General features: G+C 48.6%; 1 protein-coding gene and 1 long non-coding RNA gene across 3 annotated transcripts in view; both read right to left on the reverse strand.

Moving 5' to 3' along the window:
• The window catches only part of LMNTD1 (lamin tail domain containing 1), a 1,465,565-nt gene that overhangs the window by 374,126 nt on the left and 1,067,078 nt on the right, over nucleotides 1-24,361 (reverse strand). The gene's annotated exons all lie outside the window — the stretch shown is intronic.
• Nucleotides 22,292-23,511, reverse strand: LOC146855168 (uncharacterized). Its single transcript, XR_014981283.1, has 4 exons — nucleotides 23,456-23,511; nucleotides 23,205-23,325; nucleotides 23,004-23,121; nucleotides 22,292-22,681 (listed from the first exon to the last, which is right to left on the reverse strand). It is a non-coding gene; the product is annotated as an uncharacterized LOC146855168 (long non-coding RNA).

A 24,361-nucleotide genomic window follows, 5' to 3' on the forward strand; every position in this document is an offset into this window, starting at 1 on the left:
TTGACCAATTCATGCTTAACAAACGTGCCGCCCCAGTAGTCTCAAACTTAACAGTTATGGAGCAAACAATGTGATCTTCAGCCCAGACACATAGTAAGTGCCCCCACTAACCAAAAACTAAAGGCAGTCAGGTGTTGGCACTGGGCTAAGCAGTGCTGAACCAGAGGTGAACAAACCCCCTGTGAGAAGTTGGCCTGGTATATGCTGTTCACTAGTTAAAGTGGACACCTTGCACCAGTACAATTCGACTCTTATGGTAGTAGGTTTAAGACAACCGTTAAAGAAAGATATCCTAGTGGTAGCTGTGGAGAGCAGCCTTCAGGCTAAGTCTTTAGAGGAATGTAAAGCAGCTTGTTTTACCTTATAATCTCTTGAATTACTAAATGAAAGGACACCACACAGGTATATATATAAAATATATATCTATTTATTACTAGACACACTCTACTAATCTCTTTATGAGATTAGAAATCAAGGACATATGCACAAATCAACATTTCACAACAAGTTAAGCACAAATATGGCAGGGGCTCTAGGGGCGTACCAGACCATATACTAAAAAAGAGACTTAGAGATAACGACTTGCAAGGGGACAAGGCCTAGAGCCTTCAGAAGTGCTGGGGCCTCACTAATCCACCCAAGGCAGGTAAGGAAAGGACCCACGGGAGACGCATGCAGTGTGAGAACACAACTACGGATCCCAATTGACTTCAATGGAGCAAGTCGCGATTGGAAATTTAGAGTTTTAGGATACTTCGAGAGAGTCTACAAGCAAGTCACTTACAGGGTAAGTAGTTCTAGAGCCTACAGCCACAGGAGCACCGTAGTGCTGGAGTTACCTCACCCAGGGAAGCTGGGTGCATAGGTGTCTTTTGGTGTCGGATCGCTGAGTCGTTTTCAATGGGAGCCAAAGAAGACTTGCTGCTTGTGAAGACAGGAGAAGTGTCCGGTGGAATCCAAGGCTGGATTCAGAAGAAGGAAGACCTGAAAGCAGAGGGGACAGTGTTCAAAGTCACTTGGCAGTGACCCCTGGCAAGGAAGATGGATGCCCACAGTCGTCGGGTGATTTAAGGTGATCCACGGGTGTCTTGACTCTTCAGCCACGAGGTCTAGGAGGCGTCGACAATGACCAGGAGCTGGATTCGGCATGTCCCACAAAGTCTACAGCTTACTGCGGTGTCAGCGACCAGATTGGAGCCAACAAGCCTTGGCAATAGCAAGTCTTGTGGAAAGTGTAAAAAGTCAGCGGTACAGACCAGCAAGGTCTGTGGGACTCACCCAGCAAGGGTAAGTCAGGGCAGACCTGGAGCAACCAGGGGTGCCCTTTGGATTTGTAGACAAGTCTTCTGGGGACCCACAAGCCAACCAGCAAGGGATAGCAAAGATGCCTCGGGAGGATTCACTCAACAGGGGCCCACGGTCACTCAGAAAGGGGTAGGCCTCTGATCTTCGGTGGAAATCATGCTGGAGGCTTGGACCACACGTGGTCCAATGCACAAGTTCGTAGAACGTCGTGAAGGGGTTGCACTTGAAAATAGTGCACGGTACCCAGGTATTGCGGTTCCTCGTCACTCGTGGGGTCCACTTGCCTCAGCGTCGCTGGGGATTCACGATGGCCTTGAAGAAGTCAGGAAATCCTCTTCCTAGGATGCAGGGACTTCAAACTCCGGTGAGAGCAGAAAAGTTTGCTACTGTTGATTGTAAGATTGGGTGCCTGCCAAGCAGGGGAGTCACTCCTTGACTCCAAGGGAGATTCTTCAGTCTTCCAGAGGTAGTGGAACGTCGAAGGTCCAGGATTCTTCTTCAGAGCGTCGTCCAGGGATATCTAGTTTGCAATGGCAAGGGTTCCCTAACTTATACTAGAAGGAAGGGAAGGACTAGCTCTATGACCCCACCTATGGGAGGGTCAGGGGAGTGGGTGGCTACACCCACTTCCCTTTGTCCAGTTTCACGCCAGAGCAGGGGAAGGTAGCCCCTGAGCTGGTTTGAACTGGTGTATGCACAGAGGAGCCTACTGCACCCCCAGTGCAGGACTTCAAAGTACTCTAGGAGTGCACCCACCCAGCCCCAATACACTAAATCCTGTCTGGGAGGTGACCACACCTCCCTGTGACAGGATGCCTATTGTTGGGCCTCCTCCACTGCGAGTTTCGGTCATCAGCAGGAGGGCAGCCCAGTGTCTGTGACTGGTGGCATCCATTTTGTGATGCCAGGGCTCTTCAGGATTCTACTGTGTCTCCATAGTGGGTACATGTCTATCCCTCTAGAAGGGTGGGATCATACTCCCACACCAGTTACTGGTGTGGGGGGTATGATTCCAAAGCGTTTGACACCAAACACAACATATTTTGATGCAGCCATCCCAGAGTTAGCATTTACCGCGAGGGTATAATGCACTTAAGAGTATATGGTTTGACCGCATTCACAAACAGCCCCAAGAATAGACTCTGAGAGCTGCAGAGGGCCCCTGCTCTGGCAGAGGCACCCCCTCACATGGAAACCAAGCACCCTGCCCTCAGGATTGATACGGCCTGCCTTAGGGGTGACTGATAGGTTTGAATTTGTGTGCAGGGAGAGATATAGTGAACCTATATCTCAGTGAGGAGTGCTAACACTACCTCACCCAGGCTGCAGTAGCAGGCCTGTGGTGTCAGATTTTGTCTGCTTCCCAGGGGTGGCATAATACATGCTTCAGCCCCTGGTAGACCTGTGAAGTACCTATGCCCTTGGTACCTAAGGTACCATTTACTAGGGGCTCATAAGGTACCACAGTATCCAATCACTAGTGCACCGAATATCCACTCCAAATTGTTTAGAGAGAACAGAGAGGCTGGGGCCCTGATTAGCAGGGTCCCAGCCAGACTATAGCCAGAAACCAGTGTAAACATCAGAAAAAAAGTGGGGGCAACATAAGGTGCAGATCCTACTCTCCTACACCCCCCAAAATACAGAGACGTCCACATTAAAGACTTTGGGGCACCAGCTGTGAGGGGCGCCATAAGAATAAATAAAATTGTATCTGTACAAGGGGCAAATGTTGTGGTTTCTGCCCAGCAGCCCCACAACCAACCCGATCTCAACAGTTTCCATGTGGGCTGCCCGTGGCCCGTGGTCCACGCGAAGGGGACCCTCCTAAGAGGGCGGCCACCTTAGTGCCACAGGAAGGCACACGAGATAAGGGTTCCCCGGTCTAGTGGCCAGAAGGTCCAGTCGGCCGCGTCACTTCTGGCCGTGGTGGGGGAGGTCAGGGGGTATATATACTTTCCCCCGCCCACGGTGCGGCCTCTTGTTGCTGCCCATCTCGCTGTTATCCTGTGGGCCAAGGATGGTGGGAAATCTCACCCTTGGATTTTGGGCCACTTATCTGCCATCAGTCATCACGCCAGGTTGAGAGGACAAAGCGACCCCACCAAATCCTTTTCGATCTAGGGCGGCACTCAAGGGATGGGCTAGGAGTGAGCCGCGGTACCCAGACAATAGGTCCCCCATCGACTACACAATCCTGCAGGGGATGCTGGACTGCCTGCCCAGGGCCACCCGCTCGATTTATGAAGCATCCCTATTTGCTGCTAGTTTTGCTCTAGCCTTTTTCGGGGACTTTAGGATTGGGGAGCTAGTGGCTAGGTCGAAGCAGGACACCTCGGGGGTGGCTTTGAACATCAAGGATGTTACTATTTTCAAGTCATGCCTCAGGATAGTGGTGAGACAGTCTAAGACAGACCAGGCAGGGGAAGGGAGAGTAGTGCTGTTACAAAGGCTGGGCGACGCAAGGTATTGTCCTCTTCTCCTGGTCACTGCCCATCTGGCCCTCCACCCTGGGGTTGAAGGGTACCTCCTCATGCATAAGGACGGGTCTCCGGCTACGAAGTTTCAAGTAGACCATATTATGCAGATTATGCAGGCGTGCTTACAATTATCGGGTGTGGGCAAGAGATTCAGTATTCATTCCTTCAGGATCGGGGCGGCAACCACAGCCTTCTTGTCAGGGATGCCAGCCGAGTGGATAAAGCAGGTGGGGCGCTGGGAGTCTCAATGCTACAAGAGATATATAAGATCTTGAGCGGAGGGGAGTGGCTAGAGGACTCCAGTGGCCCAGTGTTTAGAAAGGCAGCAATATGAACAAGGGTGTACAGTTTTTGCCCCTTATGCCAGGGAATTTTGCAGTGATGTGTGTTTGTTGTGCAATGTAGACAAGTAGTGTGTATCCAATGGCAATAAAATATGGTTTTGCAAACACAACATTTCCTTATTTGTCAAGAACCAAGGTCTGGGTGATTGGCCATTCGAGCGTCGCTAGAGTGGCACAGTGGGCTGAGAACAGGAAGTGGCGTCATGGCTTCTCCGCCACCGAGATAATGTGGCTAGGTTACCCGGGTATGCGCTGGAACGATTTGCTGAGGAAGCGGCAGCAGAGACTTGGGGGGGGGGGGGGAAATCGCTCAACCTCATATTCTGGTCATACACTTGGGAGGGAATGGCCTGACTGTACTGGGGAGGAGGGTACTGCTTCAAGATATGGAAGACACTATGTGTCAATTGAGCAACCAGCTGGGAGCATGTGAACTGTGGTGGTCTTGTGGAAATTTAGCTTGTAACTGAACATTATCTGCGCCATCTTGCCTCTCCCCAGCACCACGCACAGAGAACGCACGGCCGCCATTTTAGGCACCCCACTCTCTCTCCCCGCTCATTGCCGATCACCAGCGCGCCCCTCAGGCGCTGCGAACATCCCCCGCGCGCTGGCCACCCCCGCTCTCTCATACATGGGCCGTAAAACCTCTCCTTCTGCGCGACCCTGCCATGGAATCGCACCCCGTGCCTGACCAACACCTCCTTTCATCCCATACATGGTCATACATCCTTTCTGATAACCCCCTTCCTCCGCGCCCGATTGTCCGAACCGATCCCAGGCCATCACCTAGCCCTGCGGATGTAGTTTATTGCCCCTACTGTAAGGGAAACACCCCACATCAAAGGGATTACAGCAGATCAAGGCCCCCACCCCCTGAGACCCGACCGGTTGCACACACCCCCGGGAACTGGCGGAATATCCTGCTGTGTGATAGCCATCTCCTACTGCGGGTGGGGTGAGAACTTCTACTGTAGCTATGCGTGGGATCGGATCTGAGCCGGGGATTCTGAGGATGTTCTTTCATGCATCAAAGTGATCTCAAGAATGTGCCATGTATGATAACCCTGCAATAAAGTCATAAACGTGTGTATAAGAGGCCAGGTCTCAGAGATGCAGTTAGAGCACCTCGTGACGATACTTCGCTGTCTGATCTGATGTGTTCCACTCCGACGGAATAAAACTTTGTTTCCTACCTTCCAGTCTCCGGCGCCTGCCTCTTTAGTGGTTTAGCATCGAATGGTATAAGAGGCGATTACCGCCGGGCAATACTTGAAAGGTTATCGACTACGACTGCCGCTACCATTTAACAATTGGCGTCCCAAGCGTGGGGCCCATCAGCGACACGTGGATCCAGTGGGAGAGGTCCCGACGACAGAGTGAACGACTGCAACGATCGGGAGAGCTCCTGCCCGATAGACCCTCGTCTGGCAGCCGATCATCCGAACTTCACTGGTTCCGAGCAGACCTCTCTCGAGTGATCTACGGTCCTGACTGGGAACCATCAGGAGTGCCGCGGCAATAACGGAGAGTAGAGGACGATCGGGCGCTGGAGGCGGAAGACGAGAAACTGTCCACGCGGTCCGGGTAAGGTCGTGAAACACGACAAATTGCGAAACGATTGATTGATTGATTGAAAAATACTAGTATTGCTTATTGATTGTTCTCTTTGAGATATTCGCTGTCTACAAACGGGGAGGAGTAGAAATACTCTCTCTCTCTCCCTTTGCAGATAGTGAAGGGTAGGTAACGCAGACTTTTGTCCCCGTTGTAACCCGTCGTGCCTATCTTTATCTCCCCACTGATTGATTGTCCGAACATTGATTGTTTTGAAGGATAGTGCTCTTTGAGATATTCTCTGTTTGCAAATAACGTAGAATAGAAATATTCTGTCTAGTCTTTGCAAATAGTGAAGGGTAGGTAACGCAGACTTTTGTCCCCATTGTAACCCGTCGTGCCTATCTTTATCTCCCCATTGATTGATTGATTGTCCGAACACTAGTTGTTCGATATTGGTTCTTTGGAGGTATTCTCTGCTTACAAATAACGAGGAATAGAGATATTCTGTCTAGTCTTTGCAAGCAGTGAAAAGATAGGTAGTGCTGACTTTTGTCCCCGTTGTAACCCGTCATGCCTATCTTCTCCCCACTGATTGGTAGTTGGTTCTGCCCGGACCGCTTATTAGAGGTGAACCATCCGGCTCCACTGGAGGGCACCCCTAATAAGGACATGTTCACTAAATATTGACTAGTCGCCGTAGCTTATAGCAAGCTATGGCATAAATATACAAAGAAGGACCCCGAGAGTCAGTGGCCACTGATGGGATCCTTCGACGACCATAAGATAGAAATGCTAGAAATAGCTCTGCGTAGCAATAAGACGACGCCTACTATGCTTGACAGTATCGGCATGTGGCGCAAAGAAGCAACACAACGGAAAAAGAGGGAAGAAGTAAAAGCAGAAAAGGAATTACGAAAGGCAGCTCACCTTGCCGCTAGAAAGTTAGAAGAAGAAATAAAGGAGAGAAGGGAAACTAAACTAAGACAGGAGCCCGAAACATCAGGCCAGTACCCTGTTAGGACCCCCTCTATGCTCTACCCTGAGTTGTCCTCTATGCAACGAACGAATGACGAATTACTATTAGGTCCCCCGATCATTTACATGCCCCCTCCATACGCACCCTCCCAATCGGTAGTGCAACACCCACAACCCCCAAACACAAGCGAAAGCAGTACAGGGGCCTCGGTCCTCACGGCCTCCGCGCCGGCCGAGCCTCTTGTACTGAACACAACGTCGGCAATAACGTTGGATGACCCTGAGATGATAAAGAAAGATTCCACCAGAATGAATCGACTAACAAAGGATGAACGAGCAGGAATCGACAAGATAGTAGGGACACTGGTGGAGCGAAAGGAAAGTGAGGAGTATATAACAGACGTGTATAACTCGTATGCCGACAACCGCAGACGACACTTTGTCGTACAACTTTGTTATCACGCCCTGAATACATATGAGGATAGGTACCACGATAAAGGTCCCGAAGGCTTAGCAGCTCTATATAGGAAGGTAGACATTGGGGAAGAAGGAGAGGGCGATGTGACGAACCTCTTCACTCGTGCACTCGAGGTCTATCGACACCTTAAAGAGCACAGACAGACAACCAAAGCAGAAACTCCCATAGCGACTAAGCCCCAGGCAGGAAGGACTGATACCATGATGCCCATCAAAGAGGCCGCCCCCTACTGGGTCCCCCCACGAGGTCAGGGAACACATGACGACATCAACCACCAAGATGCGAAGGGAAGGGTTGTATATAATTGGGTCTACCAGCCATGGGACCGACAAGACATTTTGACCTTCAGAAAAACTCTACCCGACTTAAGAAAGAACCCGACTGCCTTCTACACCAAACTAGGTACAGCCTTAGGTTCAACAATAATGACTTTAGCAGATATCGACTTGTTCTTCGGGTTATGTCTGCCGGCTGATGTGTGGAAGCAAATCCGGAAAGTTGACCACGCTGAGCCGTTCGGATATACCTGGGTACAACTCGATACCATAGATAAACAGCGAGAACCGGGACAGAAACCCCCGAAAGCCATATTGGAGCTCCCAGACAAGATTGTACAGAAGTTGAAGACTCTAATCCCAGAAAGAAAGGTAGACTGGTCGATAGTGACGGCTTGTCGCCAGAAACCCCAGGAGGATGTGTCTGAATACTTCTCTCGATTCGAGACTGTGTTTTCCGATTATAGTGGCCAGGACATGACCACCGCAACCGGACATCACCTCTTTGTCCAGAATTATGTGAAGGGTCTGTCACAAGAAGTCTCCCAGAAGCTACAGACCAGCGAGAGTAGTTGGGCAGCCTCCAAACCCGCAGCAATCCTCCAGATGGCCCAATACTACGAAAACCAAAAGAATGAGAACGATAGGGCGTCAGAGAGGAAGAAAAAGGAACTGAAGGAAAGGGTAATGATAGCACAGTTGCAAGGGGTGACCATAGGAAGGGAACCCCCAAAAGGGAATTACCAACCAACCGCCCCTAGAAAGCTACCCCCTAGAGACCATACACCTGCACCCTACAACGGACGGAGAGACTTAGATGGGAACCAATGCGCGTTCTGTAGAGGGTTCGGACACTGGAAATCCCAGTGCCCGGTCCTTCTGGAATTGAACAAAAATAGGGACCCCAGAGACACAGCATATGACCCCAGAAATAGAGGACAGGGACGAGGGTACACGAACGACGCCATCAACGACAGGCCAGGCAGACCAAACACCTTTGATCGCCCCCGACAAAACCAGTGCCAGCAGTCCGACTATGAAAGCACCCATGACTTCGCATAGGACCGCCAGGGGCAAGGGAGGGATCCAGTCGAACTCCGTGTTGACCAGCAAGGTCCTTACGTCACTGCTAAGGTCTTGGGCACAAAGTCTCCATTCCTGGTAGATACTGGGGCGACACGTAGTGCGTTATCTAAACGACTGATTCCTAGGGCACCCTTGTCTGGCTCACACGTAACCTCAATAGGCTTCGATGGAACGCCCTCCACTAACCCCTTATCAGCACCAATCTCCTTTGACTTAGAAGATAACGCCACTGACACGACCTTTCTGCTCTCCTCCAACACCCCCGATGCTATTATGGGACTTGATTTGCTAAAACATTTCCGAGCTACCATCAGATGCTCCCCAGACGGAGTTCGAGTCATCCTGCACGATAACCCAGATCTGTTCAGACCTTGTCACACACGACGTATGCTCTCTATTACTGATGCTGACCTGTCCCTACTCGACACGTTACCCTCACATCTATGGGCTAAAACCGACTCAGATGTAGGGCGCATGGTGATCGACCCAGTACACATAACCGTCCGACCGAACGCAGTGCTACCAAAGCTTCCACAGTATCGAATATCGCCCGAAGGTGAGAAGGCATTGGTGGAAATCATCCAGTCCCTAGTCAATGCAGGAGTAGTAGAAGAAGTAGTCAGTAATGTTTGCAACAGCCCTATCCTACCCATTGTAAAGAAGCAAGGCGAGGGAGATGAGAAAGCGTACCGCTTCATTGTTGACTTACGAGAAGTCAACAAAGTAGTCATACCTCAGTACCCCGTGGTCTCAGACATCACCACCATCCTCACCCTAATTCCGTCCACTGCCACCACCTTTACTGTTATTGATCTCAAGAACGCATTCTTCTCCATCCCCATCCACCCAGACAGCCGCTACCTGTTCGGCTTCACTTTGAAAGCACGGTCGTACAGATTCTGTAGGGCACCCCAAGGCTACACTGAGAGTCCCAGCATTTATAGCCAAGCCCTCAAGAGACAACTAGATGCAGTCCAATTGCCCGATGGAGTGGTGTTAATACAGTACGTCGACGACATCCTTTTGGCGGCCGACACCACCCCACTTGCTGTCACGGCCACCCTTCACCTCCTCCACTTCCTCGCGGAGAACGGTCACAAGGTCTCCAGGAAGAAGTTGCAGTTCTGCCAACCCCAAGTGACATACCTAGGCCACCTCCTATCCAAGGATGGGAGGAAACTTACCCCTGACCGAATTCAGACCATCCTAGAAACCCCTGTTCCCAAAACTCAGAAGCAAGTGCAGTCTCTAGTAGGCCTCACCTCCTTTTGTCGACAATGGTTGCCAAACTTCAGTCTTATTGTAAAACCTCTGCTTTCCCTGCTGGCTAAAGATGTCCCCTTCCCCCTCCCCTGGACACCCGAATGCCAATCCTCCTTCAAAGAATTACGAGACGCCCTCTGCTCGGCCCCAGTCCTAGGAACCCCAGACTACACTAAACCTTTCTCCCTCTACACCCACGAAAGGGAGGGATGTGCGTTGTCTGTCCTAACCCAGTCCATAGGTCCTAAACAACGCCCTTGTGCCTACTTCTCTGCCACTCTTGACCCTGTAGCCAGAGCTTTGCCCGCCTGCCTTCGAGCAGTAGCCGCCGCTGCTGTCTCTATCCGGCAAAGTGAGGGGATCGTGCTCTCGAACCCCCTCACTGTATTGGTACCCCATGCGGTTGACACCCTCCTGAACCAGACCAAGACTCAACACCTGACTAGCGCTCGACTGACTGGTTACGAACTGACTCTGCTTGCACCCCACATCACATTGAAACGATGCAGCACTCTGAATCCAGCTACTCTACTACCTCTCCATGACACTGACCCCAATGCGTCCCCTATACATGACTGCGTGACCCTCACCGACGAACAGACCAAGAGTAGGGTTGACCTCCGAGATACTGCCTTCCCGGACCCTGACGGAGAACTGTGGGTGGATGGCTCATGCATCAAGCTCCCCGATGGCACCACCTCAGCTGCCTATGCAGTCACCACAGCCCGAACAGTTGTTGAGACAGCCCGCATCACACAGCGATCCGCACAGGCGGCGGAACTAATTGCTCTCACACGAGCATGCATCCTGGCAGCAGGGACAACCGCAAACATTTACACAGACAGTCAGTACGCCTTCGGGGTAGTTCACCACTTTGGGCTCTTATGGAAAGAGAGGGGATTCTTGACTTCCCATGGCACACCCATCCTGCATGGAGATCTAGTCTCTGCCCTGACCGAAGCAGTCCTCCTCCCCACACGGCTGGCTGTGATCAAATGCCAGGCACACAAGAAGGTGACAGACATTATAGGACAGGGAAATGCACTAGCTGACATTACTGCCCGAACCACAGCCGAGAATAGGTCCACGACCCGTATGTACGTGACCAGGTCACAAACTGAGAAATGGAAGGATGCTAGGGAAACGATTAGGGACATCCAACTAGCCAGCACACCACACGAATTAACTGAATGGGCACGGGTGGGATTGAAGGACGATGACGGTTGCTGGCGAACTAAAGACTCGAACAGATGGTTGCTACCCGACTCATACTTGATCCCCATGCTGACCATGGCACACTCCCCCGCACACATAGGGTCTGCCCCCATGATCGAACTCATCTCCAAAGTCTGGCACAACGACAAAATCCCAGACTCAGCCAAACGTCTGGTCCAACAATGCCTGGTATGCCTCCAACACAACCCTGGGAAAGGAACTGCTGTACCCCGGGGAGGGTTTGGGGTTCCCAATCACCCCTTTGAAGTCCTACAAATGGACTACGTCCAGTTAGAAAGGTGCCAAGGTTTGAAGTACGTACTTGTCGTTGTGTGTGCCTTCAGCAAGTAGGTGGAAGCCTACCCAACCCACGACAACTCCGCTATGACTACCGCAAAAGTACTACTGAAAGAATTCTTCCCCCGATACGGCCTTTGTCGAATTTTGTGGAGCGACAACGGCCCCCACTTTGTAGCCGAGGTTATCCAACTCATCTTAAAGGGGCTGGGTGTAAAACAGAAGTTCCATGCGGTCTTCCATCCCCAATCTGCAGGCTTGGTTGAGCGACATAATGCCACATTGAAGCTTAAGATAGCAAAAATAGTTGCCACCACAGGACTGAAATGGCCAGACGCTCTCCCGCTAGCATTACTATCAATGCGTTCCACCCCCACCAAACACCACTTAACCCCCTACGAGGTCGTCTTCGGGCGGCCCATGAACCTTTGGACTGCACCGAAGCCAACATCCATCCACGACGTCCCGGACGTCCTCATGTCTGACTATTTGTATAACCTAACTAAAACGTTGTCTGTTATCCATCAGCAGGTGCTGCAAGACATTCCCGATGTTTCCAGGGGCCCCGGACACGACATCCAACCCGGTGACTTTGTCTTAGTGCGTAACTTCCAGCGCACCAAGAGTCTGGAGCCCCGGTGGACGGGCCCCCTGCAAGTCCTGATCACCACCCGAACAGCTCTTCGAGTGGAGGGGAAGCGCAATTGGCTGCATGCACACCACTGCAAGAAGGTATCATCGACCCTGACGACCACGGACAACATCACCGCCCAAGAAGAACTTCTGGACAAAGACCGACCATCCCTGAGCCGCTGCCCGGATACAGAGACACTTGAAGTAATGAAATATCCCGATCCCACTGTGCCATCCAAGGAAGGGTATAACCTACGACGAAAGGAGGGAACTTCGGCTAAGCAGACCACAAACTAAGTTGAAATCTCAGAGCGGTTGCCTAGTCACCTCAAAGGCCACCAGGAGAGAAACTAAACAAAGTCTGTGGTTCTGCCCGCTACCGAGTCCCTTGAAGGTGATGGAAGCATCCGACATGAAGATGATGGAAGCAACCGGACGTCCGAAGATCCACTACAAAAACCCAAAGACTGACAGAATGCACAGCTCAAAGACTATTGCACTTTTCATTACCCTTCTCTTTTGCCTTCTCCTCACGGTCACCTTCTGGATCATGGAGGAGTGCACACCCGCTCATAAGACATTGCTGACCACCGTTCAACCTATCACCATGAAAGAACACCATCTGATCTCATTTTCACCCCAACTCCGAGAAAGGCGTAAGGAGTTCTGGAATAACTCTTTTGTGCAGTTGCTGCACCAACACAATCTCGCCGCCAATGCCACTAATTGCTGGATCTGTGGATTGCTACCACATGCCACTGGACACTCTATCCCTTTCATCCCTTCACCTTTTTCTGTCCATGGTTCCTGCCTCGCCTGGCTAATCCTCCTGCAAGAAAGCTACAAGGACAATGCCACTTCCGGCAGAACTATGTCACACTTCTACCATGGGTTCTGGCTGAACAAAACTGGAAGAACTTCTGCCCCCTTCTGTCCTCTGAGATCAAACACTTCCTTTCACATGGACATCCCTGCCAAAGAACGAGTTGAAATGCAAGTGTTCAACAACCCAGCCAGACCCACCTTCTCTTACCTCCGGAAACGAACGGCCGCCACCCTAACAGTGGCCCTATCCGTCATCAACATCACTGGATTTGTGTGCCTCGAAGGCCTGGGGGCGCAGCTGGTGGGCCACAGCTCCTGCCTCATCACCCGAACATTGGACTCAGTTGATCCACCCTCCTTTGTTGCCTCCCCGAATATGTACTTCGTCTGTGGTACTAAGGCCTACACCTGGCTTCCGAAAGGTTGGGGAGGCACCTACTACATCGCTTTTGTCCTTCCTCCGACATATGTGGCTCCAGCAAACCATCACCGACAGAAACGTGCCAAAGACCTTGTACAAGCCGACTACACCGGAGCACAGTTCCTGGATGCAGTAAAGGGACTTGTTCCACTCTGGGGTCCAATGGCAAACAGCCGTGCCATCCGCCACTTAACTCAGGCAGTCGAGACGGCGATAAACATTACGGCTGGCATCCTCGCCAACTACACCGCCGAGCTCCAGGCCGTCCGCCTGGTGGCTCTTCAGAACCGCCTCGTTCTAGATGTGGTTCTGGCTGATCGTGGAGGAGCATGCCGCATCATTGGGTCCAGCTGTTGTACCTACGTACCGGATAACTCACCCTCAGTCTACAAAGCAATTGAACACCTCCACAGACTTTCCGCAGAGGTTCATCAGGAGCAAGAAGGATGGTCACTTGGGAGTTGGTTTTGGGACACTATTAAAAGTTGGGGATGGAGGCTGTTTTCATTTATCCTAATATCGATTGTGATACTATGTGGATGTTGCTTGGGGATTCAGTGTCTGCCACCTTTATGTTCGCTTTTTATGAACTGCATCTGCCCTAAGACTTTGAACTTTGAAGCGGAACGAATGAAAGCTCTGTATGAGGTGGAAGTTCGTAGTATTATGGGGATAGATCCGAACTAAACAAGCTGGCGAGATATGTTAAAAGGGAGGACTGTGGAAATTTAGCTTGTAACTGAACATTATCTGCGCCATCTTGCCTCTCCCCAGAGCCACGCACAGCGAACGCACGGCCGCCATTTTAGGCACCCCACTCTCTCTCCCCGCTCATTGCCGATCACCAGCGCGCCCCTCAGGCGCTGCGAACATCCCCCGCACGCTGGCCACCCCCGCTCTCTCATACATGGGCCGTAAAACCTCTCCTTCTGCGCGACCCTGCCATGGAATCGCACCCCGTGCCTGACCAACACCTCCTTTCATCCCATACATGGTCATACATCCTTTCTGATAACCCCCTTCCTCCGCGCCCGATTGTCCGAACCGATCCCAGGCCATCACCTAGCCCTGCGGATGCAGTTTATTGCCCCTACTGTAAGGGAAACACCCCACATCAAAGGGATTACAGCAGATCAAGGCCCCCACCCCCTGAGACCCGACCGGTTGCACACACCCCCGGGAACTGGCGGAATATCCTGCTGTGTGATAGCCATCTCCTACTGCGGGTGGGGTGAGAACTTCTACTGTAGCTATGCGTGGGATCGGATCTGAGCCGGGGATTCTGAGGATGTTCTTTCATGCATCAAAGTGATCTCAAGAATGTGCCATGTATGATAACCCTGCAATAAAGTCATAAACGTGTGTATAAGAGGCCAGGTCTCAGAGATGCAGTTAGAGCACCTCGTGACGATACTTCGCTGTCTGATCGGATGTGTTCCACTCCGACGGAATAAAACTTTGTTTCCTGCCTTCCAGTCTCCGGCGCCTGCCTCTTTATTGGTTTAGCATCGAATGGTTTAAGAGGCGATTACCGCCGGGCAATACTTGAAAGGTTATCGACTACGACTGCCGCTACCATTTAACAGTCTGAAATAACTCCACGCCTAGTGTGGCAAGGAGCCCGATCTGGGGACGCATAGGAGAGTGAACAGCGCCATTCGTAAATTCACAGAGCAAAGGGGATTTGGCTTTATCAGACATGGTTTGCTACACGCCAAGGCTACTGGATGCTTGGATGTGGATGGGGTGCACCTTTCACAGGTGGACATGGACTTATTCTTGCTGGACCTGGGGGAGGCCTTGAAAGCAGCAGAAAGTAAGTATGAATGCCTGCCTTGGTGGGGGACCCGAGTTGTGACGGTGGCCACACCCAGAGCTGTAGAGGAGTTACAGGGCGATCCAGAGGCTGTAAGGTACAGAAGGGTACTTTATGCAGGAGCACAACAAGGGTGCAAAGTATACCTAGGGATGTCCTGGCATTGTCCCCTGGAAGAGTGACGGCGCCCTGTTAGTCCTATGGGCGGTTGTGGGCCTGAGCAACCGGGGGCTGCCTGGAACGCTCCCCCCCCCTCCCTTTGGGGGGCGTGAGTAAGGGCGTGGACTGACGGTCCACCGATGGGTGGGGTGGCCCCCTCCCAAAATTGGTAACCACCGATTGGCGACGGCCACGGTGTAATTTGGCTCATCAGGCGGGCAGGCGGTGTAGGGGGGCTTGCCTGCCCTTGGATCACCCATAAGATAACCCACCATGTTGGCATATTTGTGATGCAAATAAACCTGCAGCAATTTTCTCCACTAACAAGGTGTCATGTGGTTTATTTATGTATTTTGCTGTACAAGAACTGGGGAGTGTTCCCAATATTGGCACTAAGGGTCCTGCACAGGCAAGGGCAATGAAGATGGAAGAGTGACTTCCTGGTTTGCTCTGAGAATCTAACAACCAACCAAGGAAGGAGGGAAGATGAAGTGTGGCCAGAGCTGAAAGGCATACTTGAGAAGACTCAGGCCGCTGACAAAGTGCATCCACACAAACAAGCTACTGAAGTGAAACGAGGACGATCTGGTGACAGCAGAGCGGGAGAACTGAGAGTAAGCTGCAACCATTGTCGAACCAAGTCTCTGCCCTACGCCTCCCTGCTCAGCCACCTAAACACAGTAACCGATGGGTCAGCAACTCAGAGCATCTAGGCTAAAGGATGCAGATGCCTCGACAAAGGCTGGATTCAAACACATGCCCACTTTCACTCCAAGTTGTCGATGACCCAAGAAAGAAGGCCTGTGACCATCAAGGCAAGTCATCTCTAGCTATCATACAGGTTCACAGCACAACTGTCTCTATCATGCCAGTTCTTGTATAGTGTGTTATCATTACCAACCCTGGAGAATCAAACACCCAGAGTGGAGTTGAAGACCACAATGTAAGAAGCGCCAGTGACACTCTGAGGAATCAGTCAACCAGCGACTATCTGCTCACCCTGTCTGCATCCTGATCCCAGTGGTGAGAGCACGCCTTGACCATGACCCATCTACTCCAGCGGTTGCACGAGTTGTAATGCAGTGGCTCCTGGGCGGTCTTGCAGCGCTCCAGATGTGGCACACATGCAGCCCCAGTGCAGACCACATGCAGGCCCGTGGCAACCCATCCAAGGCGCCTCCACAAATGCGAGCGATGGACTTGACCATGCTCTCTCAACAGATACCAGAAGGTAGTGCAGCCTCCGAACGAAGAGTTGAACAGGTCGCAGCACACCAAGACTGTCTTCAAGGAGTCAAAAAACACCACCAAAACAAGCTTTGTGATGGACTCTGACAATGCTCCTGACGCACCCCATTTTGAATTGTTGATGCCAACCACAAATCATCCTAAACGACAGCAGAATGGGCCAACTCCAGACTATGGGCATGATTCCCTCCAGCATGCTGCCATAAAGGCCCAGACTTCTCTTAACCAGTGTTCCTGTCCTGATCACTCAGATTAAACTATGAATGCAAGGGGAGATAGCCTGGGGCAGCCAGCAACATCAGTTCATGTATTCACTGCTATCCTGCTGATTAACTCTAGTGACTGAAGGACTATGTGGTATCCAGTTTGTTTTGTTTTTGGTTTCACAGGTTGGACTCATTGTCCTTTCTTTGGGATTTTAGGAGGAACGTAGTGTGCTGCTGGACATGTCATGTGGCAGTCCCTTCCTAGAGGCTGTGGTTACACCCAACCCACACCCATCAAACTAAAGCATCCCTAGTCAGGTGAGCCTGTTAATAAAAGGGGCCTGGCACACTTGTCCAGGGCCAGTTCTACCCACACAATAATGGCGTCTGTGTAATTTCTTCACTAAGCATGCAGGCCTAAGTCCCATGATATCACAGGTGCACCTTATGTACATTCTTTATTCAGGATGGCGGCACAAATGAGTGACATATGCAGGGCAGGTTCTGCCTTCTTTCTCTTGGCCCTCAGTTATAGGGAAGTGAGTCCCTAGGTCCTAGCTTATTCCTGTCCCCACCACTTCCTACTCCTTTCACCAGCTTCCCAGGCATGGTGCTCAGTTTCTTACTATCCTATGTCTCCAGAATTAGAATGCTAGTACCATGTCCCCTCAAGGACTCCATACTTTACCTTAGGGGTGTTCTGAAACCCCGGTTTAAGAAGCTACAGTGGCAGTGGGGCTCTTTCTGGGGAACCTTTTTGAGTCTCCTATGTCTGCAACTAGCTTGATATTAACACTATTAAGATGAGTTGATAGAAAAGGGGAAGAAGGATGAATGGACGAGTGAGTGAAAGAATGGGTGGGTGAGAGGATGGATAGATTAGTGGATGACTATATGACTGGCTGGAAAGATAGCTGGGTGAAGGGATGCCTGATGAGTGGGTGAAAGGATGAGTACATAAAAGGATGGATAGATGAGTAGGCGAAAGGCTGGATGAAAGAATGCATGGATGGCTGAGTGAAGGAATAAATGGATGAGAGGGTGAAAGGATGGATGGTTGAGTGAAACGATGCGGGTGAAAGGATGCATGGATGAGTGAGTGAGAGGATGGATTGATAATTAGGTGAAAGGATGGGGGATGAAAGAATAAATGGTTTGAAGGATGGATGTGTGGTTGAAAGGGTGGATGAGTGGTCAAGAGGATGGTGGATGGGTGGGTGAAAGGATGGAAGAGTAAATGGAGATTTGAGCAGATGTCTGGGTGGGTGAGAGAATGGATGAGTGTGTGAGGGGATGAGTAGGTGAGAGGATGGATGAATGGGTGGGCAAATGAATGGGTGAGTGGGTGAAAGGAGGGGTGGATGAAAGGATAGTGGGTGAAAGGATGCATGGATGGGTGGTGAACAGATGGTTGGGTGGAAGAATGGGTGGATGACTGGATGAAAGGATGGGTGGGTCACGCCCAAAACTAGGATCACGAGCAAATTCGTAGATATGGGCCTTAGATTAGCAAAACGAGAAATCACGAAACGTTGGAAAGCAACAGTGAGTCCCACTAGTAAACGATGGAAGGGGGAATTTCTCAAATGGGCCACCAGTGAGGGTGCGCTACGGTATCAATGGGCGCGCAGACGCAACGACGATAAGGCGCGAGAAGCGGCTGCTGCGTGGGAGGCGTTAGTACAGGCACTACGAGATTATGAGCCAGGCGCTGAAGGCGGAGACCGGGCCGGGGATGAGGGGATAGCCCCGGAACAAGCTGGGTACATCACATAACTCAACATCTAGATATTCCTTGAACTGTAAGATACAAGAGGACAGTGACGGCCACCTGCGTTGTTGGTGAGGATTGAGGGAGGGGGAGGGAATTGATAATTTTCATAGTGTTTAAGGGTAGGGGTTTTGTTACGAAGGTTTTTGATTTGTTTGATGCATAGCTCTGGAAGGATTTCCATGACCTTATATAAGGTACTGTATGCTTGACGGGGGGCTTGTGATTAATCCTCACGGTGTATATTGAAGAATTTTGTACGGATTTATATGTGGTTGTACAAAAAAAAAGAAAAAAACAATAAACTACGTATTTAAAAAATAAAATGAAAGGATGGGTGGGTGGGTGAGAGGATAGGTGGATGGGAGGTTGAAATGATGGCAGAATAAATGGAAATCTGGAAGGATGGATGGATGAATGGGTGGGTGAAAGGATGGCTGAGTAAATGGAAATCTGAGAGGATGGATGAATAGAAGATGGGAGGATGAAATGGTGGCAGAGCAAATTGAAATCTGAGAAGATGGATTGATATGGTTGGTGAAAAGAAGGCAGAGAAAATGGAAATCGGAGAGGAGAGATGGATGGCAGAGCAAATGGAAGTCTGAGAGGAAGGATGGATGGATAGAGAAAAGGATCAATTGATGGATGAAAAGTTTTATTTATGGATGAATACATCAAATGATTGGTTGAAAGAGTTACAGATGGATGCATGCATAGATAATGTATGTATGGATATATGGATGGATGGATGAATGAATGAATGGCTTAAAGATGGAGGGAATGATGAAAGATTGAATTATAGATAAAATAATTAATAGGTGACAGAATGCAAAGTTAATGCAGAATGAATGGATGACAGAATGCAAAGGTGATGACAGTGGATGGAAGGGTCAAAGGATGATTGGATAGATGCTTGGGTGGAAGAGATAAGGGAGCTCTTTTAGGGAGGGTTGGCTCACTTGATTTGTACCGTCAGAACATCAGGGGTTATTTACATTTTCTAGCTACTCCCTTGCTTCGCCAAGTATCATCAGTTAACTAGTTCTGAAGGTGCAACCATTAGCATTCACCTGTTCTTGCAGCCAGCCAATGGGCCGTGCCACCAGCACACTTATCCACCAGGGGGTAAGAGGAAACTGCAGCCTAAAATGGTTTGAAACAAGGTGTGGGTGAAGAAATGATAGGCAAGCAGATAAAAGACAACAGAAAGAGCCTGAGCATCTGCAGCCGAAAGAGATACTTGCAACCATGCAAGTTTAAGGTCACTGTTGCAGCTGCCCTATGAGCAGCACCCTTCAGCCCTGCCAGTCCATTGGAGGGCTGGGATCCCCCCTGTCTCCACTAGCAGCGGGCAGTGCACATACTGTAATGGAGGAGGTGCAGAGGAAGACCCTGAAGATCAGCCCTGGAAGAGGACTCACTTGGCCATGCCTTACAAGATATCATTAGACCACTGCTGCCACAAATATGCACTTGGCACATACTCTACCAATTTCTGTATACATTTTTAAACATTGCAATGTTCTCCTTTGCTTTCTTAGTCGTGGCCAGGCTCATTGTGAACATGTGTTCCCTGTTTATAAGCTCCCAGTCTCTTCTTGATAAATGGGTCCAGAGAATGTTATTCATTACCTCCTTTTCCCATTCCTCTCCTCCATATTTTCAGTTACTTTCTAGATTGTGTGTTATATTTGTTGTAAATGTATTCTACTTTCGAAAGTTTCTTTAGGACTTTACTTTTTATACCCGGATCTTCCCCTTCAAGACAAGCAAGTCAGACGACTTTATCACTTGTCTGTTCTCCTTTTCACATGACCCCAGTAGGGTGGGTGAGGATGATCTGGTCTTCCTTCCCACTCCTCATAGCTCCTGTCACCTCCTCTTTCCTCTCCTTGTCATGTTATTCTGTAATGTTAGTTTCACTATGGGCTGTCCTGATTTAGAGTTTGGTGGATGGGTACTCTGTTACAAACGTGATGGCTAGCCTTTCTGCTTTATTACAAGTCCACTTGTAATAAGGCAAACATGCTAGTCTCTGAGCAGTTCAAGGGACCATAGCTGTCCAAGAAAGAGAAATGAAGTACCCATCGGCCACACTCTCAATCAGAAGCTGCTCTCTGCACAGCATGCTGCCGGTTTTCCCCCAGGACCGGTCATGGGGACCTAGAGGTAAGGACATTATCACCTGCAGCGGTCCTGCCTTTAGATGTATTTGGTGTAAAAAATAGTTTCCCACAAACAACGTCTTAATTAACTTGCCACCTATGTCTGAAGTGAAATGTGATTTGTAAGTTGCCTCGCCTCTGCTGACATTTCTCCTACAACACACAATATACCCTCAATGTTTTAACTCTATGGTATGTAATTTCAGCTAAAGCCCACCTCTCCAATATAGAGTCAATAATTGAGACTTTTCTATTACAGCTATGTTTTCTTTACTGAAACCTGACTGACTCCACACAGTGGACACTTAATGGATGAACCGCTTCCATACTGACTGCTCAGTTAAAAAAAGGGGAGACTGGGGAGCACACTTATTCATCATGAAGATGTTAAAATGAGTAGACTTTCTAGTCTACATTTTTCAAACTTAGAAAACCTTATGTTCTCACTAGAACTGAACTAGAAACACATTTCTTTTCTTCTAATGTATAACTAGGGCTCCCGGTTTTATGGTATTTTTTTTTTTCACATTTCCGTCTGTATTTATCCATATTTATTTTTTTAGCATTTTATCTGGATTTATCCGCATTTATTTTTGTGGCAAGCAAAAGAAGACGCTGCAGCTAGTATTTTTTCACATTTATTTTAATAGACAATGCACACTTTTTGCCATTTTTTTATAGTGTGACTTTGCACCAAAGGTACTGAAGTGCTTTACATGAACAACAGTTTGATTACACAAGGTCATTTTCATTTTTACAGACACTGGGAAATTAAAGGATTTGGCCAGAATCATAGGATGGTGAGCCAAACCCGAGACTTGAGCCTGTATGTTCACATCTATGGTTGTTAATCCACCCCAGTGCTATGGGTAGTGAAGGTGGTATCACAATCCTTTTGCCATCACAGGGTTACTCTTAGCCCCATAGAAGTAACTTAATTCCTGCTGTGCGGCTAAGAAAATAAAGCTGAGTGAAAATCAAGGAACTTAAACAGGGCTCTTAGTTTCCTGATTTCTTCATGTTTCTCTCACAGCAGTGATGACAAGGCACGTCGGTGGTTCACTGGCTCTGGGTTGTAGCTGTGAACCAGGCGCTGTTGTATCTCAGACGCCCAGATGTTCACGTGAACTTTTATTTAAGATGCGTCGCTGCCGTCCTCAGGGTTAAATCCACAGGTGCTCTGAGTTCAAGTGGCGGACACCGCCCGATATATCTTTCTTTACTGAAGCTGCTTAGTGGTGGAAAACGGCGTAGCCAATGTGCCACAGGCACTTAAGGAAGCTAAGCCTCCCCCCCCTTCACACCAACCCCGAATACACTGGTTTCATACTCATTTTGGGATGTGGGGGTAAATGAAGCCATAACCTCGCTGTGGTGCCAGGCCCTCCTTAAACGAGCTCTCTTGATGGGCCCTTCATTTTTCTTGTAGATTGACAAAGAAATTGAGCTGCAATGACTCCTCCACCACCAGCACCACATCGTGCAGTTTTACCACTACTTCGAGACAATGAAAACATCACTGTGCAGTTGCTTGCCTATTTCTTTGAACTTTAAACTATGCTGCCGGACAGGCAGATTCTACGAGCTGATAGTGAAACAACATATGATGAGCGTCCTGGTGTTAACAGGATGTCTGGGGGGGGGTAATTAACCCCGTGGCATGTTCAATACGTGTGTGAGGTATTGATAAAGATCAACACGACAATCCCAATGAAACTACACAATGGTACAATCCTGTTATAAATTATCACACATATATGACTAAAGTTCCAGAATTATATCACATTTATTAAAAAAGGGTTTACAATAAAAAACCTAAATCAATCAATACAGTGCATGTTAAAAACAATTACTTCATTTCTTCATATATGTTGTACATTTGAAAATAAAAATTACACAACACAAACTGTTATGAGCCCGCATAACAGAAAACAAACACAGACATTGGACTTTGTCATTTATGGCACATCCTAAATGACCGTAAATTTTACACCGTGGTTTGGGATATATGTGACCCACTACTATCTCCAATTCTCTACGGCGGTCGCTTGGATTGTGTCTATCTTTGGCGTCGACGCGTTTCGATGGTTTTGACTTTATATGACCATCTTTGTCAAGACAACTTATAGGCTTGAATTGCTTCCGGCTCAATTTCGAACCTAAAAAGACATAAGTGCTATTAACAAACTGAATAGAGGTTCTACTAGAGAGATATCAAATCCTCTAACCTTGTTGGCCTCTATTTAACATGATTGTCTTATAATTTACGATTTCCCCAGTATGTTATCAAATCTGTTTAAACAGCCTTTATACACTCTGCCTAATCACAGTATATAGTTGTTTGTGTAATTCCATTTTCCTACTACTTTAATATGGGGCATTACGGCTGTAGATGGCTCTAAATATAGAAATTCTACCTCCACATATTAACCATGTTGCTATCCTCCGTGTTGTGTAATGCTCACATTTTCTCTTCCTCACCTTTATTAATTTTGCCCTCTGCATAGAGCACTCTTCCTGAGATGGTTGTTAAGGGAAGGGTTACGTACTGGTACAGTGTGTTTGTTTCAATTTGGCCAAGGTACACTGACACACGTTGCTGTGGAATAACATAACGGCATCGGTTATTGTTGAAATGGCCTCAATTAGTCTTATCGGGCTACATTGACAAAATACGCTTACCGGTATGTGTAGATGCGCTAACGTAGCGTAACGTAGCGTATTTCTTAGTGGATAAAATCGACAGAGACGGGGGTCCGTTTCACATACCCTTGTATAACGTATAACGTCTCCTATTTAGTCCCTAAAAATAGAAAGGACCGTTTAATAGCACGAAACCGAGCTATTCTCACTGGTAAATGCCTGTAATGCAATTGCATCGAGGCCGCGCTGCCTTACTGAGTCCCTGTATTAATAAGGTTACCGAGTCTCACCTTACGGCTTGCAAATTCGTCCGCCGATGTGGAGTCTTCTTGCTCCGTCTGTTCTTAGATTATCTAATCCGTTCGCCTATTTGTTAAAAAGGCTCGACTCTCATGATTGGCTCAATTAATCACATGTCGCCGCTCGCGTATAAGATTCTATCGTAAATCGAAATGCGTGGCTACTGATTGGGTTATATCTCTACTCTTAAGTGGAGTGTTTTTTTTTATAAAGTGTTAACATCGATCACAGTTTTATATATTAAGGAAGCGTATGTTTTGTGTGTAATATTTCAAACTGTGTGCGCTCGCACGCGTGTATTAGATGTGTATAACGCTGTTGCTATTTTTGGAATACATTCCAAATGGAACCCCATGTTTATCGTCATAGTTTAAATTCAAGTACAATACAACTTTATTGTTCCTGTCTGTTAGTTCCAAATGGTCCTGGAAAGTCTTAATGCAATTACATAGCATGTTGGAAAGAATACATCAATGCAAGAATGTATTGTACTACCTCAATGATGACATATAATCCGAAAAACATTATTGACATGGCTGTCATCGGAATACACATATAACATCATAAAGTGCATCACCCAATATAAACATACAGATATAACTTTTCAAATTGCCCTCAATTTGCCCAGATGTTGGATACATCAAATGTATAAGTAAAAATCCTTTTACAACAAACTAAGTCTCAGAACAGTACAATCTTAATGTTACCTCAGATCATAACCTCCCCAGGTTATATACATTTCAACAGGGTATCTATGTGGAAATAATACTCATCCAATCTTCTTTCGTGTTAAGTCCCCTGTCAACTGTATTTAAATAACAAATGTGCCACTGCTCTCTCTTTTTCCTGGTAGTATCAGGATCACCACCTCTTCTATTAACAAATATTCTCTCCAA

Source organism: Triturus cristatus, chromosome 4_1, assembly GCF_964204655.1.
Source record: "Triturus cristatus chromosome 4_1, aTriCri1.1, whole genome shotgun sequence".
In the NCBI taxonomy this organism is placed as follows: Eukaryota; Metazoa; Chordata; class Amphibia; order Caudata; family Salamandridae; genus Triturus; species Triturus cristatus.